The following is a 19,485-nucleotide window of genomic DNA, read 5'->3' as shown; positions in this document are numbered from 1 at the left end:
GCCTCTGGCTAGGGGAAGCAAGGAAGAGGAGATGCCCTACATTTTGGCAGCTTGGATGTGCTGTTCTCATATTTAGGGTTTGCACAGTCTTAATGCCATTTTCTTTTATGTGTAGTCTTCATAGCTGTTTTACTGTTTTCTGTAGGGAAAGGAAACTTCCAAGGTGTAGTGCTAAAAACACATAGTATTGACACTGCTCCTAGGTTTGGGATTTCTGGCCGTTGGCACTGTGTGACAAACTCTCTTAAAGCTTACCTACCCAAGTACCTTAGGTAGCAGGATTGTACTGCTGTCTCTTGTGGACCAGCCATTGGAAAGGGATGGCTATGCTGGATGTAATGAATTAAGCGTGCCTTTGCACCAGCAGAGCCAAGCCAGGTGGGTCTGCCAGGACCCTCTGTGGGTCGAGCTGAGCCTGAGACGTGGCAGCTGTGGTGGCTCCAGGGAATCACCTTCTGTTTGTGCAGCCTCTGGCTAGAGAATGGGCCTGGTGCAGCATGCTTATGCCCGTCAAGCAGAAGCCATCATAAGTGACCAAATGTGTGTCCCCCACCAGTTGGGCTTCCTTCAGCCCTGGCTGGGTGACCCAGCAGAGCCGCCGGCCGGCTGGGGGCTGGCTGGAGCCTGACTTCATGTTGAAATGAAAAGCCAGGGCTGGGTGGGCAGCACGCATGGTATAGTGGGGGGAACCCAGCAGCTGTTTTTTAGTAGTCTTAGCTGATGAAAACTATGTGGGATTTTTTTTCCCCAGCAGTTTTTGAGCATAGCCAAGTCTGAACACATTTTCCATGGGACTAAAAAGGCATCTCCCTGTGCCCAGGGATTCTTGCTGTCAATTTCAAAACACTGCTGTAAAATAGGGAGATTTACAAAAATGACAAGAAAGAGGATTATAATAGAAAACAAAAGTAGATGTAAGTGTAGGTATCATGGCTTCTTGCTTTAGATGTGGGTACAGACCTTTATATTCTCAAGCGATCAGCTATTTTGAATATCCAGTTTTGTACACTGTTGGGGTGCTCAGTGGTTTTGAGAGTCTGGTCCCCAAACAATTTGAGTGAGGTTACTTACATGTGAGAGAGGTTGCTTACAGCCACGTTGGTTACAAAAATTAGGTCATGTATGTGCATGCATACAGGTGCACATAAACGTGTGTGTGTGTGTGTGTCTGCACATTAAATTCCATGCTCATTACAATCACTTCCTTCCCATCCTGACCCCAAGGTTTGGAGCCGTTTTTCACACTGTGCACAAGGCAGTATCTTAGACCTACAGGTTCTGCAAAAGCAAAGTATTTTCTAACAGCAGCAGCTAATTTTTTGGAAAGGCAGAAGTGTAAGGAAGCAGCATTATTTCGCAGGTTGGTAAGGTTTTGCAGGGATGAACTGTAGGATCAGCAGCTGGCATAGGGCAGGCACTCGCTATGCATATTGATGTGTTCGCATCCAGGCCTCCCCATCCTTCCCTCCTTCCCGCCTCCCTCCCTCCCTCCCCCCTCCCCCAGCCCCATCTGCACTGCTGCACCCTGACTCATACCAGGCAAGTACAGAAATGGCTGTGGTTGTACCTGTTTGTGGGTGATGGGTTGTTTTTCCCCTCGGATCGCTGCAGGCACGGAAGAGAACAGCAGCTTATCAAGCACTTCAATCTGGTTTGCTGAGTGTAACAGCTTATGAGAAAATGGCTGCCTTGTTTTCCAGAGCTGTCCCAGGGATGACCACGCAAGAGAAAATGAGGATCTGAGCATAAGAAATCTCTCAGCAGTTTCCCGGGCCATTTAGCATTTATAAATACACTATGAAGAATCCTTTTTCTTTCCAGGTAGCTGCCTGCCTTTAGTCCTTGCAGATTTGTCATTCAGCACTGTCATTCTGGCCGGTCTGCTTCAAGAGTTGGCTTCTTCAGAGGAAGGGTAGGAAGGAGCCATTCCAAGTGCTCATCAGTGCTCCTTGGGAACCCTTCCCAGATAGGGGTGTGCGCATGTGTGTCTCTATGCATGTGCACGAATATATATACACACACATACATACAAGGTGAGATTTTAGGTTAGAAATTTGTCTTCTGCAGTGCTGGTACTGTAATCACTCACTTTTTAGTGATGATATTAATGAAGTGTTGTTTTCTAAAGTATTTAGTGCTTCTAAAATTACTTTCTTAATTTTCTGACCTTTTGAGTGACATAGTAATGCATTATTAGTAGACATGATGTGTTGTGAAATAGAGATGCATATAACCATTACATTGAAGTATCTCTAGGCCAAGAAGGTTTTAATAGTAACGCAGAAATGATCTGCACAAAACGATTTCCTCTGAATAGCCTACTACAAAATTCTCTGCTGTTCAAGTGCGCTAGCCCATTACTAAGTGGGATAATAAAAACAATTTCTAGCAAATTGTACTAGCTTTTTGCAGCAGTTTGTTTCCTTCCATTCTTCAAATGATTTTGATGCTTTAATGAATTAGATCTCTCAGTATCCTGTTGAAAAAGGCAGAAATGTTATCATGAACTCTAGGAGAGCAAGTAACTTATTTTGGAATATCATGGGAAGTCTTTTAATAAGAGCGATTAGCTCCTTTAGCATTTGGCCCTGTAAAATAAATGTCTCATAAACTCTGGTAGATTTACCTGTGGTGGTTAAAGATGTGACAATTATCTGTTGTACACATCTGCTGGGCTTAATCCTTCATCGACTGCTCAAGCAAATGTAGGCTAGCCTGTGAGCTGCCATGGAAGCACTGCAGCCCTGGGCTCACGTAACCCCTTCTGTCTGGTAGGTTATGCAGGGGAGTTCTCTGGTCTGAAACAACCAGAGCTCTTAACAGCCAGGCTCATAATCATCTGCATCTGTTTACAGTACTAAGGAAGACGAAAAAAAAAAAGAGTAGGGGAAAAATAAACAAACAAAAAACCCAGACAGAGCCAGGCATGTTGCCTTTAACTGTGGGCTTCCCTACCAGCTTCCAAGCAGTGTTTCAGAAGTGTTGTTTTCAGGTAACTGCTAGGAGTATCAATATTGTGGCACTGATGTACATTGGTTTCTGAGAGCTTCTTTCTTTCCCTGAATAAGCTTTTCCTCTTCTTCCCTGTCATCTCTAACACAATAGTGCAATAAGCCTTTTCTGCAGGGCCGGTGTTGCTTTTGAGCATAGTCACAACCTATGCAGTCTAAATCAGTTGAAGGCAAAAGGTAGAGTACTCTTATCTTGTAATGAGCTGTAGAGAGAAAGATGTTTTGGCTCCCTTTTTCTCTGTTAAATGTAGCACTGCGAAACCTATACTAGAACACCTCCAGTTCTGTGGATGCTACACTGCACATTGGTTGAAAACACGAGAGTGCCCATGTAGCCGATTCCCTCTTCCAGAGGTCAGCTGTGCTGCTTCAGTGTCTCTGCAAGCCTAGGGGAAATGCTGCACAGAGATCACTGCAGCTGCACCAATATCAAACAGAAGATGTGTTCTTGTGAATGTAAGCCCTCACTGTGTTTCCTTTGTATTTTCTAGAGCTGTCCACGTAACCTTGTTTTCGTATTGGGGGGAAAAAAAAAGGCTTTTTCAAGGAACTACACATTCAGGTTGTGTGCGTATCAAAGGAATAGAAGGGATGCTATTTGGAGGAGATATTACAGTTTGCTACAGTTTGCTTCATTTATTCTTCTGCCACCGTCATTTCTATTTTAACAACTAGAGCAGAGGGGTCTGAAAATGGTACTGGAGAGAAAACTGCAGTATTTGTTTTGAAAAAACCCCTTTGGAAAGAATACCTGTTTCATACTGCTGTGCCAGCATGGAAGCTGGCAGGGCTGCTCCTTCCCTCTGAGCAAGGCTTCACTGCAGTGCTTTTTGGAGCAGGCTTGTTACCCAACTGACTGCTTTTATGATGTCCCTTGTTTTGGATGGATCCCACAAGGTCTGTGACAACATGCATTTGGGCAGAGTGTGACAGTCTGATCAGGTGACTCTAAGAGGTGTCCACTTTAAAACAAAGAAGGACAAATTATTGAATTGAAAATGCTGAGCGATGTTTATTGGCTGTAACAGTACTGCACAGTGTGGGGTTTTGTACAGAAGCCCAAGTTAGCATGGCTAGCAAAGTAGTGCAGCTTCTTTAGGGCAGTGCATTATCTGGGCCAGTTATACTTTACTACAGGAAAAATTCAATAGCATGGAACTTGGTGTTTCTTGCAGTACTCAAGCTAGTATGAATATCTCCTTTGCAGTGTGGCCTGGAGACATATGCATTGTTTTCTTACAATTTTCATCTACCATAATACATCCATCCCACATCTCTGATTTTATTCTTAAATTATAACTTCCGGGAACAAGGATTATCTTGTATCTTTTTTCATCTGGATTTTTCTAGATTTTGATATCATTTTGCATGTAAGACTCATGGTTAGGATTCCTAGGCAGCAGCTTAATACAAATGATACATTACTATTGATCAAGGCTTCCTGTCTCCTGAAAACAGCTGGCTGGATTGGATGATTCTGAGCTTCTTTATACTGATATTCGCTGAGTCGTAATTCTGAAGAGAAGAATAATTAATTCAGATGTGGCTAGAAGAGGGTTTTTATCTTTAAAAAAAGCATTGCAACAAAGTGGTTCGAGTATTAGACCTATCTAATACAATTCCAAATATTTTTAAAATTAGAAAACTGAGAAGATAATGTTATTGATGTTCTGTCTTGCCTAATAAATATTTCAATGGATTAATAATGTAGAGCTGCTTTGGAGAGATCTCTGCTGGCATTTTTATTACACAAGTGAATGCTAGCCTGCTGATGTTAGGCCCCAAACCAGGCCTACTATAAAATGTTTACAATTTTGCGTTCTCTGTGTTCTAAAAATGGAGCACCTTTCACAGTCTTTTATTCTCCTATAACTTCTCCCTTTCCACACAATCAAACCTAGAAATCAGTTGTGTGCTTTGCTGGGCTGACATGCATTCCGCTTTATTTTTCAGTTTCATCAGTAATAAGCTTTTCCCAGATTGTACTGGTGCTCCATTGACGTAATGATGTTATGCCTTATTCACACCAAAAATCTAGTGAAGTCTCCCTACAGATTCTACAGTCTTTGCAGTGGGATCATGAAAATGAATAAAATAATTCAGATTAATAGCTTTAATTTCTCAGCACTTCATTCTTGTTTTTCTTGAACTAGAATGTACATTTACAATACTATGTTAGGATTTATTGAGTCTCCCTATCCTATATATACCCTCTCTGGCTTCTCTGTTAGCTTTGAAGTGATAGTATGCTGTGCACCTTCTGGCTTCCACAGAGTGGGGAAAGAGAAAAAAACCCACTCTCTTCAGGACTTTTAAATCCTCTTCAAGAATATAGTATTACGGTATCTTCAGTAATACTGAAAGTCAGGATGCCTTTGCATGCCCACCTGAATACAAAAGAAATACATTTAAATTACAAGAATTTGTTGAAAAATGTGCTTGTGAGCACAATGCTGAAGCCCTTCTTAGGGAAGGAAGTTTCGGTGTCCTTTCTCCTGCATTTGACACCATTTCTGGAGTGTTTAAATGAGGGAGTCTGAAGTGTACCCAGAGGACCAAAAGTCATGAGAATGTTGACAGCTCCAACACACAACAGAACTTGTCTTAAATAATATTCTCACACAAATGGATTTTCTCATTAGCATTGTCAAGTATATTCCATAGTGATGATCATGTTTGCACAAGGCTGTGTAAGGCCTAAGCAGTCTGCAAATGGATTTTCTTTTATTTCAAATAGTGGTTCTAGATTGAGAACCCCAGAGACAGCTTGCTTTCAAGTTTGAACTCAGCTCTCTTTAAACTGATGGCAAAAAAAAACTTAAAAAAAAAAAAAGGGGGTGGGGGGAAGCAGCATGTGTGGTTTATTTTGTCTCATTTCTTTTCAGTTGCACTTTCTTTCGTGTGCCTGTGCGTTGCATACTTCATTCTAGCTTTTGAGACTGACAGCACATCCCCAATGCCATGGTGCTGCCTAGTTTTGCAGGTCAGTTTGCTGTCCCCTGACAGCATGGCTGCCATTTCTGTCTTGGCCTACACCATAGGGCTCTGCTGATGAGGAGTGGACAGGAAAGAGAGGAAAGGGCCTTCCTCAGGGCCATAAAAAATGCTGGCAGAGGTGCCATCTGCCAGACTGTGGGTTTTTTTATCATTGTACCTAGTGTCACTTGGGAAGACAGTGGGTCCTTGATGGGAAAGACACACTTCCTACTGTGTGCATGGCATCTCGGCTAAACCAGAAGAGGCTTTCTGATGGAGAGAGATCCTCAGATCTGAAGGTTGGACCTACTTCAGAAAGTCTGGACACCAGAGTTAATCTAAAGTGGTTATGTTATTCCTCCTTGCCTGTCTGTTTTGCCAGTGAAGTACCATCTGGCTTTCATCATTTGCTTGGGTGGAAGCTACTTTGCGCTGCTAATACCAGTCCAAAGCTAAAGGTTATTACCACCTTTTTGTCCCAGCAGCATATCCACATTAGCATTGTACTATTAGCAGTAGGTAGCTGAAGGCTTTTTGACTTGTATGATTGTGGTTTCAGACAGGAATAGGCTTTATTATATTGCTTGCGTACAAGTACAGTAAGTTTTATATGAAAAGGTGGCATAAATCTACTCTAAATGAAAAGAGGCCGCTTTTATTGTAATGTAGCTACTCAGAGTACTTTATTGATGCATACACTTGGGAGAGGTTTTGGTTTTTTGTTGCAAACTACTGTTAGCCCTGAACATGTAAGAAAATAAAACTGAATTGTGTTTTTTCTGGAGCATAGAATTTTAAACTTAAGGACACATGAGCAGGTTACTGTGTGCTAACAATTTATTTTATTTTGAAGAAAGAGTGCTAAGTTCATTTGTGCTACTTTTTATGTGCCGTGAGCTTAGAATATCTGCATAGATACACCTCAGTTGATACGAGTAGTAAGTTGGAGGATGTCTACAGAACCTCAGTTTCTAAGCCTTAAAATGCAGTTCTGTCCTGGGATCCAACTTAGGGAGTCATATTGCAGTCAGTCATGATCACAACTATACCTATGCACAAAAGGTAAAGAATATACAATTTCCCAGTTGTGACAGGGAGCAGAATAAAATATTTCATCATGGATGTTCTGAGGAAAGGTACCTACCTGACTTTCTGATAGAGTTGGCAGTTAAAGTTGGTTTTATCAGTAAATTGGACAAATTTGATTTGAAAGTAGCAGCACACAGAAAGCGTGGAGCACAATAATGTTGTCACGAGAATCTGTTTTCACATTAAGATTCATAGACCTGGATTTGGACCTCAGATTCACCAGTGAAAATCTGGAAAAGCTTAATCTGTAATTCATTTGATTCTCTCCAGACGTACTGTGCTGGAACTGAGTGCAGACTCAGCCAACCCACTCCAGGCTAAATTGTTCACCTGTTTATTCACCTATGCAAGTGTTCATGTACTCACCCACTGACACAATTTCCTATGAAGCCAAAAGAAAGAGGCACATTTTATGGAAACATGGAAATCTTGAAATTCATAACTTCTGACAGCCATTACAAATAAGTAGCCATATCCGTTACCAGTGCCCAGAGTTACCTGGTATCCTTTCTTTATGTAATTTCTTAGAGTAATTAAAAAAAAAAAAAATCAGCCTTCTTTTCACTTGTTATTTATTATTCATAGCATTAATAACAGTTCAGTACTTGGCTTTTATTTTCATTGATATCTTGGCTATTTTAACACAATAGCTATGTGCGGTTTGTTTCCTTGCTTTACATGGTGGTGTGCTTTTTTCACCGTGTGTTTTTTCAGTTTTATCATCTGGAAATATTATTAAAGATATTATATACCTTTTCTTCATGCAAAGTCGTGGTGCATCTGTTGACCTTCAGGGCATATTGCTGGGGCCATCTGGTTTTCAAGGGAAGTGGGGGTTGGTGAGGAATAGGGAAGGATTTAAGGCAGAAGGAGATATTAGGTTACTTATATGTTATTTGATTAAGGTTTTGTTTTGTCAAATGGTAAGGCTGATTGGTACTTTGTTACAGTGTTTAACTTTTTGTAGTCTTTGTTTTTTCTTGGGGTTTTTGTTGTTATTCTGAAGGGGTGCTGGGCTGGGGAAGCTCCATGTGAGTGTGCTTGCGTGTATCAAAATAAACAAAACACTGTGTCCCCAAACTGCTGTGAAGTGTTGACCGGTGCTCCTGTTGCAGTCTATTAGTAGCAGGATTAAATGACATTGTTTGGAAAATGTTCCTAGACTGTGTTCATCTCTCAATTGGAGAAAATGTTAGTGGCCAGTGAGGAATTAGCAGAATAAGGTATTGACCCCATTTGAACCTAGGAAAATTTATACCTAGGACATATTTGTGTTCGGGAAAAACTTTTCCCCCAGTTTTTCAGAAAAAGAAAAGATAGTCTTTTTTTTTTTAGTGGTTTTTCACCACATACGTAGGAGACACTGTGTCATTTCTGCTCTTATCTTTCCAGATTAAAGGCATCTGACATGCGTGTGTGGGTCTGACTGGAGGCTGGAGGCAGAGCAGGGAAAAAGGGAATATCATCAGCTCTTGCTGTTCCCCATTTCCAACGTGGCCACAGCAATTGCTGTTCGGTAGTTTTGATGCATAGTTTAACATTAAAACCTTCAATTTTTCATTTTCACTTTTCTCTAGTGCCATTAAGAAACCATTAGTTGGCAATATTGTGTATACATTGATAATTTTTCTTTTTTTTTTGTCAGTGTATGTCATATATTGTATCATGAAATACACTGCTGTGCGTAATAAGCTTTGATTTTCATATGCTGGAAGCTGTTACAATTCAGTTAACCAAAGTCTTATACATGAACTGAAAATCTGGCACACACTTTTTTAAAAGGAGAAAGAAAAATTATTTTAAGTAAATTTACGGGACAAAGTATTTGTTTCAACTGAAAACAAGAAACAGCTTGGTTGTAAGAGAAAAGTTTAAACTCATGTTAGAAGTAATCTTCTCTAAATTAGCAAAGAGCTAATTTAAATTAAAGCAGAACTCCCCACATCAAATTATTGTGTCTTCATATGTATAAGTTCTGAGCGATCTGTTTAAAACCCAGAACAACCTTCCCAGGGTAGGGAAGGGGTATGGGGGTAATTGTAGAGAAGGTTCTCATCCCAATGCTTCTCCTCACACTGTGATCTCCCATAACTGACCCTCTGTGAAACAGAAGGTCCCCCCAGTCCAACAGCTCCTGCCCACATGCACATATTCTGATAACCTGTAACAAACCAAGTGTCTGGGTCGCAGTTATGGGGATATGCTAATCTCATCCTATGCTCCTGTATTTAATAATATCCACAACACTTCTTAAATATTCAATTTATTGTCAGTCTTCTCAGTGGATTTATTTCTCAGTCTTCGCCACTGTATTTTAGGAGTACATAAGCCAGTTGAGTAATAACACTTTCCTTACAAATAAATCATTATGTATGCAGAAGAAAGAGTAGAAGAAACAATGCACCTTTGTGGTGCTGATCAGTTCAGCCTGAATTTCGAGAAGTACAGAAATGGGGGGGACAACACCCTAACTTCTGTGAGGAAAGAGAAAACTTAAGTAAACACATTAGGAAAGTTTGCTTAATCAATTGTGATTTCTTGGAATAGTTCATATATTTTAAGTGTTTCATCAGTCTGATGTGTCATTCCAGTCTTGCTCTTATGCCTTTTCTCCGATTTCTTTTAGATAAGCTGTAAACTTCAGAGTGAGGCAAAAGAGTTTTTGGAAGCATGGTGCGTATGTTAAAAGCTTGCTTTGATGTTTTCCTTGTCATATAATAAAAGCGTTGCAGAGGTTTACCTAAATAAAACTCTTTGTGACCCGTCTCACTTTTTTTGTTTGAGGAGGCGTTAACTAATCTTGATTTTGTTGGCTATTGTGAAACAGCAGAAGATAAAAAGTTAGTAGGCTATTGTCTTTGCTCTGGGATTTCCGATGTCCGTGATCAAAAGCCTTTCTCATGAAGCCATGCATGGGTTTGCAGAAATTCCACCCAGGGCTTGTAGCTGCCTGAGTTAGAAGGCTTTCAAGACTGTGTAGCTTTTCTTAGGAAAACATGTTAAAACACCAAACATCTGTTAGAAGACCTTTTTGTTTGGAAAGCTTCTTGAAGCACACCTTGGAATTCCTTGCTTGGTGGTAGTGAGTTTGTGTGGTAGACATGAAATAACTAGGAGTGGTATCACCTGGGTTCAACATCTGAGGGGGATGTGAAGGTGTTTGAGAGACTAGGCTTTCAAAGTGTTTCCTTCTGCCATCTGTCTGAATACACTCTTGATATGATTACAGTTTTTACCTTTTTCAACCACATACAGTAAAATCAGACACAGTAAGAACGTGAACAAACAAGGAATCATGTGTTCAGGAGACCATACAGTACAAAAAGTTTAACACATAAGATTTTATTTTAGAAAACTGAAAGCCTGTACTCTGGATTAATTTGTCTGTCTCTTATTCTGTGCATCAGATCTTCATGTTCTTTGTATTTTAATGTGCTGTGTACTGTGCTTTTATTCATGCAAAAATGCTTACGGAATTGTAAATTAAATTATTTTCTGGCTCAGACATCAACTGGATCATTAAGTAAGTTCCAAGTGTAGAGCCAAACCTTATCCTGGTTGCCTCTGTAATGTTAATGGAATAACAACAGGTGTGGTGGCAAAAATTTTTACATGGAAAATCTCAATTACTTTGGTTAGCCATAACAGAGAAAGTCTGACTTTCAAGTCCAGGCAGAAGTTGCAGGATGTGAATCTGGAATAACACTGGTAGGCTGAATAGATTTGGTGACAAGTCACTGTAGTCCCTTAACTGTATATCTGAAGAAATAAAATTCTTATTTGAAATTCTATTTCAAATAAGAAGTGATTTTATTTTCTCATTAGACTAGCACATTTTGGTTTTCTTATCAAAGCAACAATTTTTTCATAGAAAATGTTCATCTTTTCTAAAGTTCTGAAGAGTACGAAGGACATTAGTGAAGTACCTTGATGGTTGTTCATAGGAAACATTTTCCCAGTAGAAGAGGCAGCACGAAAAGAAACGCGGAGATCACCATTTGAAAATGTAGGAAGTAGACAAGGGCACTAACATGCAGATAAGATAAAGAAGGTTAGAGAAGAACTATGAAAGGCCTTACAAAGGCGGGGGACAGGAAGGCTTGCATTTGAGGTGTTAGTGTGATTTAGTGGTAGGTTACTTAGAAATGTTACACATAAACTTTGTGATTAATAAGAGTTGTGTTCAGGTGTTATACACACACTGGACCAGGTTGCCCAGAGAAGTTTTGGGTGCCCCATCACTGGAAGTCTTCAAGGCCAGGTTGGATGGGGCTTTGAGCAGCCTGGTCTAGTTAAAGACATCTCTCCCCATGGCAGGTGTGTGGGACTAGGTGATATTCGAAGGTCCCTTCCAACCCAAACCAGTCTGTTATTCTATGATTCTGTAGGAAAACAAAGTTAATTTGGGGGAGATTTTTCCAGATGGAGATCTGTACTAATGTATAGGTTAAAGGTAACGTTATCAAGTGTTACAAGTATGTGTGACAAACAAGATGACTGTGATGCTGACAGTACTGAAGTATTAATTTAGCAAGAAGGGCTGCCGAGCAAGGGGGAAAAGGAGTACCGAGTGTTCAAAATTAGTCTGGAGTTGACAGCCAAAAGTCCTGATCACATCAGAAACGGATGAGGATTCCGGTCTTCAGTGGAGAAGAGGCAAGTCTGGAGCACAGACTATCTATTCATAAATGAGAATTAAAATCACTTTTGAATGAGATTCCCTTGTGCGTGGAGAATAAGAGAGTCAAGGACAGAGGTCTGTGGAATCCCCAGATGAAGTATAAAATACAATTAACTGTGAATAGGAACATTAAACCAAAGAGTAATTCTGTATACTTTACGAAGAAATTTAGGAAATGAGCAGTTTCTTTTTCAGTTGAAGCTGTGCTTATAGGCAACATTCATGTTTCAGTCAATGTTTTATTTTGATTTTGGTTTTTATAGTAGGATTGAATTTCAAAAGTAGAAAAATCAGTATACTAGAGTACTTGAAGAAACACTAGAAGTTGGAGTAAAAAACCCTGTCATGTTCTGATAAATACTTTACATTTGCAGTTTATGTTGATTGCAAAGGAGAAACCTGTCATTTTACCATTTATTGAGTTAAATGATACACTGAATTGAACTAAATCACCATTAAACAGGAAAGAATTCTGAACAAACCAGTATATTTACATGAGAAGTTCCATTAAACCCCATAGATACTAGCAGTGAGTAAAATAAACTGTATAAACATGGAAGCAGATTCATCTGGATTTTCAGGGTGATGCTGCCTAACTCTTTTTGTTGAAAAAATATAAAAAAACACACGCACACACACACACGTACGTACACACATGAGAAAGAAAAGTAGAAGACTGTATTTCTAGTCTCTTAGCTGTATCCCTGTTACTTTTTATGACTTTTATGGGTGGGATCACTCACCTAACATCTCGCCCAACCTAACTTGGGTTACACAGATGTCAGGCAACAGAGGTGTCTGTCTACCTCGGAGCCATCCCTGACGCAGGCTTAGGTGCACCCAACCCATGGCCTTTCTCCTTCTGGGGCAGGGTCTCACCTGTCAGGTGTATCATGCTCCAGAAGTTCCCACCTCCTGACTTTGAGAGGAGCCTTGCTTGTTGGACACATGTCTATATTGTGCCTGTCAACAAGACATCAACCCAGCTATTAGCTTCTGCTACATTTCAGTAGCTTCAATGATTGACTCCTTATTGTCCCTTAAATACTTAAAGTGTAGCTGAGCTTGCATTCATTTTATATGTATTTTTAATCAGCTATGCCTGCTGGCCAAGGTTTTTATTTGTCTGAAATAATATCTGATGTTATGATCTCTCTGAAATTGAAGTAACTTGCTATAAAGTGCTTGCTAAAAGAGGAAAACTAAGGTAAGTTGCAGAGAGAAGACACTGAAGTAAGAACATGGGTTCACTGTCAAAGAGATCCCAAAGCAAACAATACTGGAGGGGTATTGAGTGAGGTCAGTAGGGAGGAGCTGAGTAGCCCTAGGCATGTTTATAACTAATTTTTGAAATACTACAAATGTAGCTCACGTTATAAATAACCATATGTTCATTAAATAACCGAAGAAGGAAAATCTGGGAAAAGTTAGTCCAGACATTTATAACTTTTTTTAAAGGTAGTTGATTTTTTCCATATGATTTTCAGACTAAGAAACTATTTTCATCTCTTGTGGACTGCTCATTGTTTTTGAGAGCTGCAGTAAAGGAAAAGAGCAAAGTTACCATCCAACCTTAAATGCAAAACACGAAAACATTTGGGATTTGAGCTGACTTGGTTGCTTGATATAGCTTTTACTTTATAGCAGAGGTCTATAGCAAAGCTTCACTGAAAACTTAATGTAGCTTATTTTCCCAGAGTCCAAATTGATGGTTGAATGCCTGAACAGAGAGAAGAATTTGCGTTCTGCCTGCCAAACTGAAGAGTTGTTGTTTAATGTATATTACGCAGTTCATCCTCATCATAAAGAATGTGCTGGTTTTCTATTTCAAATATCATATTCAACCATAATACAGATGTATACAAAAAAATACAAGCTTTATGTGAGGAGTACACAATTCATGGTTTATGAATTCAAGGTGAATTCATAAAGGAAGAGTAGTTCACAATGGAAAAAACTGGAATAGATACAGATTACAGACACTATTGTAAATGTCAAGTAGAGTTTGACAGCTGGTAGGTTGGAGACATAATTAAAAAAAAATTCCATACATGTACAGACTGCCTTTTAGCATGAAGAATTGGCACATAGTGAAATAAGAAGGTGAGTAGCATATGGGGGATTAAGGCAGCTGAGTTCTAGTGGAAATTGAAGGCAGACAAATAGGCCTTCAAGACAAAGATGACCATAGTGGTAGCAGTGGTGGTGTGTATTTGTTAATTCATGGCACAGCAATCTACACTAACTAAAAGAAGGTCTGTCTCATGCAGTTTACCATCCCAACCAGAGCCTCTGTAATACAGAAAAGAGGAAAGCATCAGAGGAGAAGTGTCTAGAGAATGGCAGAAGATGCCCATTAAACAGACTGGTCTGTGTGAAATCTGTTTTGATGGAAGGAAAAAGTAAGCCTTTTGTACACTGAGCTAAATTGTTAGGATTCTGGTCAGTTGAGTTAAATAAAGGCATTTAGGGGAGATCAAATTTTAAGAAAGAATTAGTATTTTTGTCAAAAATTTTTAAAAATTGCTTTGCATTTAGACATCTCAAGCATACGAGAAAATGTAGTTTTGAAGGTAGAATACTTGTGCTCTTTAAATATTATTTCTGTGTATACTTGTTTTTGGCTTCAGTTTATATTACAAATACAATGACACTTAGCTGTGACCCTGCAGAAGGAGAGATTAGTTTGGTAATGTAAACTATTTTGGGAACTGAGCTGTGTATTTATTTCTATATCTTTCTCTTTAGTCTCTTGCTTGGATTTCTCTGGATGTTTTAATCATAGTTAAGCTTACCACTTCCATTTTTTAGGTCATGCTTTTTAATCAGTGTTCTGCAAGTCTTGCAGTATTGCCTGACAAATGGCATCCACACCACAGCTGCTGCATCATGAGGAGATTCTGCTGAATCACAAGTCAGTATGAATCTCTTGAAAAGAAAGTATTTGATTTTTTTACTATAATGGAACAGATTTTCTTTGCATTTTAATATGAAATGCAAAATCATGACCTATAAGTCCTACTAAGTGTTCCACAAAGTTGGGATCTATTAAGTCTTGAATTTATTATTTTCATTGATCTGATGAAAATAATATTCAGACAGTGTTTGCTGCTGGAGTTTTAGAGACAGTCATCAACTTAAATGTGAGAAGACTCTTAACTATGCACCTGGACCTGGCCAGGGTAGTAAACCCACATTTGGCCATGTAGTCTTTCCAGCAGGTGAAGGGCTTTTCTTCATTTCTGCCTATCAATTCATCAAATACCTTGAACATGAAAAACTGCTTAGGAGATTACTAGGCAGGAAAGCCCCTGCTTTCTCCCAGTTAGTAGTTTCATTAGAAAACCGAGAGGCTGATACCTGTTGATTTTAAAACCTTGGAGGACATAGGGACCAGAAATACTCAGTTAATTTTGCTAGTTATAGATAATTCCTCTTGAATGTATTGATTTGGTTCACAAGGCAGAACTGTTTTATTAAATATCATGCATGTTTTACATAAACTTTTATTAATGAATAAAACATAGTTTCAAACAATCTTACTGTGTTTTAATTGATGTTTAATTTCCATTTTAAAAAATTATGACCCTGTATAATAAGGGGTGATTCATTACTTACTAGCTAAATGGTGTGTAAAAAATAGTAAATGTGGGTTAGCACAGATTAGTCCATAGGTATGTATGTAACACAGCTTCATGGTAAGCAAGTAGTAGTATCAAGTTGGTGTAAAGATTCTATTTCATCATATATTAATCAGTGTGTACTAAGAAGTTTTAAAAGGTAACTAAAACCACGAGTGTTTTAAATGGTTAGGCAGCACCAGAATCTTTTTGGCCAGGATCCACAAAACACGTAGAGTGTTGGCTGAAGTGAAGTGGGTGAGCTCTGGGAGGGGGAGATAACAGCAGCAAGGCACCATTTGCACCCCTTCAGAAGGAGGTTAAACTGGGCGTACAGCTGAAGTTCAAGGTACAGAGCGAAGGCCATAGCCGTTTTGGCCGTGCTCGCCCTTCCTGCCTTGCCTCCTCTCATGCCCAGAGGCGCCCTGTCCCTCCTGCGAGTGCCTTCCCTGGCCGATTCAGCAGTGTAGCTCTGGCATACCCCATCGCTTCTCCGCCTTGGGAGCCAGAAGTTGGCCAGCCTTCCTTGAAGCTAAGCAGTTCCAGGGAAGGGACTGAAGAAACTAAAAAAGCTCAGGTTGGTTTGAAGTTGTTTTGCTGTTCTTTCTGTGACTCACGTGTGGATTGTGTGCTGTATAGGATGTGTTTTCTGGACCGTTCTGAGGGAGGTGCTAGCTGAAGCACACTTCCTAAAGCTTGAAGCAGATCGTGGTGGGGGAAAAAAGGAAAAGGAAGTAAATTATAAATTAGATACAGAACACGCAGGTTCTGTACATGTTACCAGTAGGATAGGGGGGAAGATACTGTACTAGCTTCTTGCAAAATTGAATTTCAGCTAAGTGCTTCAGAAAGTATGATACCCAGAATAATCAGTTACTTAGTGTTTTCCATTTGAAATGCTGTCTGTTCCTCACTACTCACGGTTATTTGTACAGTGTGCATGTGTTAAAGTTGAATTAATGTGTTTTATAAATAACAGGTCTTTAAACATGAAAAGTAAAAGGCCATCCAGAACGGAGGAGTGTAAAGAGTATGAGGCGTCTTCCACCTCTTTGTCAGTGGCTTGATGGTGTCATCATCACTGTTTATGTATTTATTTAACCACCTGAAATTGCTGCTGTTAGACTAGCAAGTTCATTTCTTGGCCTGGTAGAAAGTTTGAAGTGTTTCTAAATTCAGTACTGGAGTATTTAATGAGAAAGGAAGAGTTGTTGAAGAGACTGGGAACTGTGTCTCCTTTTTGCTGGGTAGATCTGAGCATGAGCATGGTGGCAGGGCACTGTGGGAAATATTAAACGCCCCTTCAGGTGAGTCATCCATTTGTTGGGTCTGTCAGTTTAGAATTGCTCTTAATACCCTATTGATTCATTGCAGGACAAGAAAAGAATGAAAAAATACAGAACTTGTGGGCCAGTTTAGAGATTCTAGAAAAATTGCTCAAATTATTGGAAACATAACCCTTTCTAAATGTTTTGCACTGAGCAGAGTTCAGATAGTATTTATTAAATGTCTTCTGTTTGTCTTTCCCTTTCGCAGTGACATGGTAAAAGTTTCAGAAATGGTTTAACACAGTCAAATTTTCCCTGTAAACTGAGTACTTTAAATATGTAGGTGCTGAGAGTTTTTGATCCCCAAAACATGTGAAGGTGGGGAATTCAGGAAAGAATGGCAGAAGAAGTGACTGTTGGGTGCCATTACAGTGTAACAAATCCCAGAGGTTGATTTGGGTTCCCCCTCACATCTGTGTATGTAGCATGTGTTCATGAGTCTGTGCACATTTGGTAGGGTGTGTTGTAAAATCCAGAAAATTAGTCTGCTAAAGAGATCTCTTTCCCTCTTGCCTTATCCATTCTGCCTTGTGCAACAGTTGCCTAAGCCTAATTCCCTTTTATGTGATATTGATTAACAGCCATGCTGAGTCTAGGACTGTCAGAAGGACTAAAATGTATTTAATTATTCAGCTAGAATAAAGTGGAAGACAGTGCAGCAGCAGCTGTAACATAAGACATTGGCACTTCATCTCCAAAATACAAGAATTGTTCAGTAATAACCCAGCAAGTCTGTCCCCCTGGTTTGAAGGAAATTCATACGAGTCCAAAGATGAATGTTTGGAGAATGTGAGCGATGAGCTTGTCCTCAAGATCACTGCATACTTCGGGTATGTTCTTAGGCACAGTGCCAAGTGGTTACTCTTGCATGAAAAGAACACCATTTTACCAGAGGCACAATATTCCTTAAGTCAGATTTTCAAAAAGGAGAAAATACGCAAGAGCATTTATCTGGTGAATTTTTTCACAGGTCTTATTACCTCTAAAAGTGTATTTTCATACATGTACGTGAAGATTTCACATTTGTTGAAAAAATGTTTTTGAAAATCCCAGTTCTCATGCATAGTTTCAATGTGCAAATTTATTGTAGAAGTATTTGCATGTTTGTCTGGTTTTGGATTTGGGACAGGTTCAAAAGAAGGAGTTGAATGCTAGAATCTTTTGCATACTTAGAATAAGAAATATAAAAATTAGGGACAGAGTTTTGTTCAACTAATAGTGTTAAGATAGCTAAAATCACAGTTAAGTATTTTGTTCCATAACATTACAGTGATACGTGCCACAAATCTATAGCAAGATTTTTTCCTGTGGTCATAAATTGCAAGGATTATGCATTAATGTTCCACTAAACCACCTTCACGAGGTCCCAGAGCTGTAGGCTGTTGGGGGCTGGGAGATTACCACCGCGTCCTTACTTTGTTCATACATCTTCACTGAATATCTATTTTTGCCATAGTTAAAGAAGAGATACTGGCTAAAGTGGATGTTTGACTTGATGTAGTAAGTCTGGGTTTATGGTCTTGTAATTTAAAATCTGTACTTAAAATAATTTTAAGTATTGTGTATATTATGCAGAATTATGTTTTGTGGCAAGTTTAAAAATCTAAAATGCTTGCAAAGAATAACTTACGTAAATTGGAACACAAATACACTTCTTCTAGTATGAGACTGTAAGTTACATTTTGTCTGGACTGAACTGTAGGAAAAATCTTTATAGAATATGATTTCTTAAATCAGAAAATAACAATAGTCTTGCTTGGATTGTTGCTAGCATATTTTAGTTAGGTGTTAGGAGCAGTTGCAGTCTGTCCCGGAGCTGTGTGTTTCTGTCTTTAAAACCAACAGCTTGGATGTGATACCATTCATTTACTCATGAGCATAGATAGAAAACACCAGTGTGCTGATGTTTAAAGGGTGTTGGTTTCATTCATGTGGGTTCATATTCAGTTTTCAACTATGGATGGATTCTTTTCCCCCCCTTTTTTTTTGGGGGGGGCGGGGGGTGTTAGGGTAGAAGAGACAGGAAAAGAGAATCTAGTAGCTAGTTCTGAGTTTTTAAAATTATTATTCTTATCTTCCTCTTTAAAAATAGCCCTTCTTACAGGTTAAGACTCATGAAAGCAGCATAAAGGCAACAGAACAAACAGGTGCTGTGCTTTCTTGTAAGAGTTCATTGCCCAGTCTTTCCACCACATGAGTAGATCTTCACATCTTTCATTCTCAGTTGTGTTATTTTTTTGGAGTTTTCAGCAACATGGATGGAAGACAGCTCTACGCTAGGGTTAAACTAGATCAGACCATGTAGTTACAAAGCAGAGCAGAAAGAGAGTGAGTTTATGGGGAAAATCGATTGTTGGTATGCTGGGTACAAATTAAAGCCAGCTTGTTGCACTGTTTATTTAAGAGGTGAACTTCACTGTGACCAGAAAATAGATTATGAACCTAAATAATGTCATTGTTTTACTCATTAAAGCTGGAGCAATGAAGTAGTGTTCCAGTAGCACAGTCACATATCTGTGCACAGTCTCTTCAGAGTGAGATGAGGTAGTGCTGTTACAAAAAATAAGTTATTTTTAATTAATTCTTTGTTGCATTCATAACTAGGCCTTAATTGCTATGTGATCAGCATAGCACAGGCTAGTTGCTAAATCTGTAGAGTGACTGAAATCTGTCCTGTCTTGTGTTGCCCAGTCCTTTAATAATTATGTGTCTGCATGGATTTTTTTAAACTGATACTGGACCTACGGTCTGGGGGGTAGTTCTGACATTTCACAAGCTAC

The 19,485-nt window shown here is 39.3% G+C and overlaps 1 protein-coding gene across 5 annotated transcripts in view; it reads left to right on the top strand.

Moving 5' to 3' along the window:
* Positions 1-19,485, top strand: part of TBL1X (transducin beta like 1 X-linked) — a 199,955-nt gene that overhangs the window by 72,576 nt on the left and 107,894 nt on the right. Inside the window, exon 1 of one of the 5 annotated variants that reach the window (XM_056329852.1) lies at positions 15,728-15,954. The exons of the other annotated variants lie outside the window; for them this stretch is intronic. The gene's annotated coding sequence lies outside the window, so the exon portion shown is untranslated. Of the gene's footprint in view, positions 1-15,727; positions 15,955-19,485 lie in introns of those variants that run through there. 5 annotated transcript variants of the gene reach the window in all.

The sequence above is a fragment of the Falco biarmicus genome, chromosome 2 (assembly GCF_023638135.1).
Source record: "Falco biarmicus isolate bFalBia1 chromosome 2, bFalBia1.pri, whole genome shotgun sequence".
Taxonomy (NCBI): Eukaryota; Metazoa; Chordata; class Aves; order Falconiformes; family Falconidae; genus Falco; species Falco biarmicus.
The sequence above is the reverse complement of the archived record's forward strand: the minus strand, read 5'-3'. Positions and strand labels throughout refer to the sequence as shown.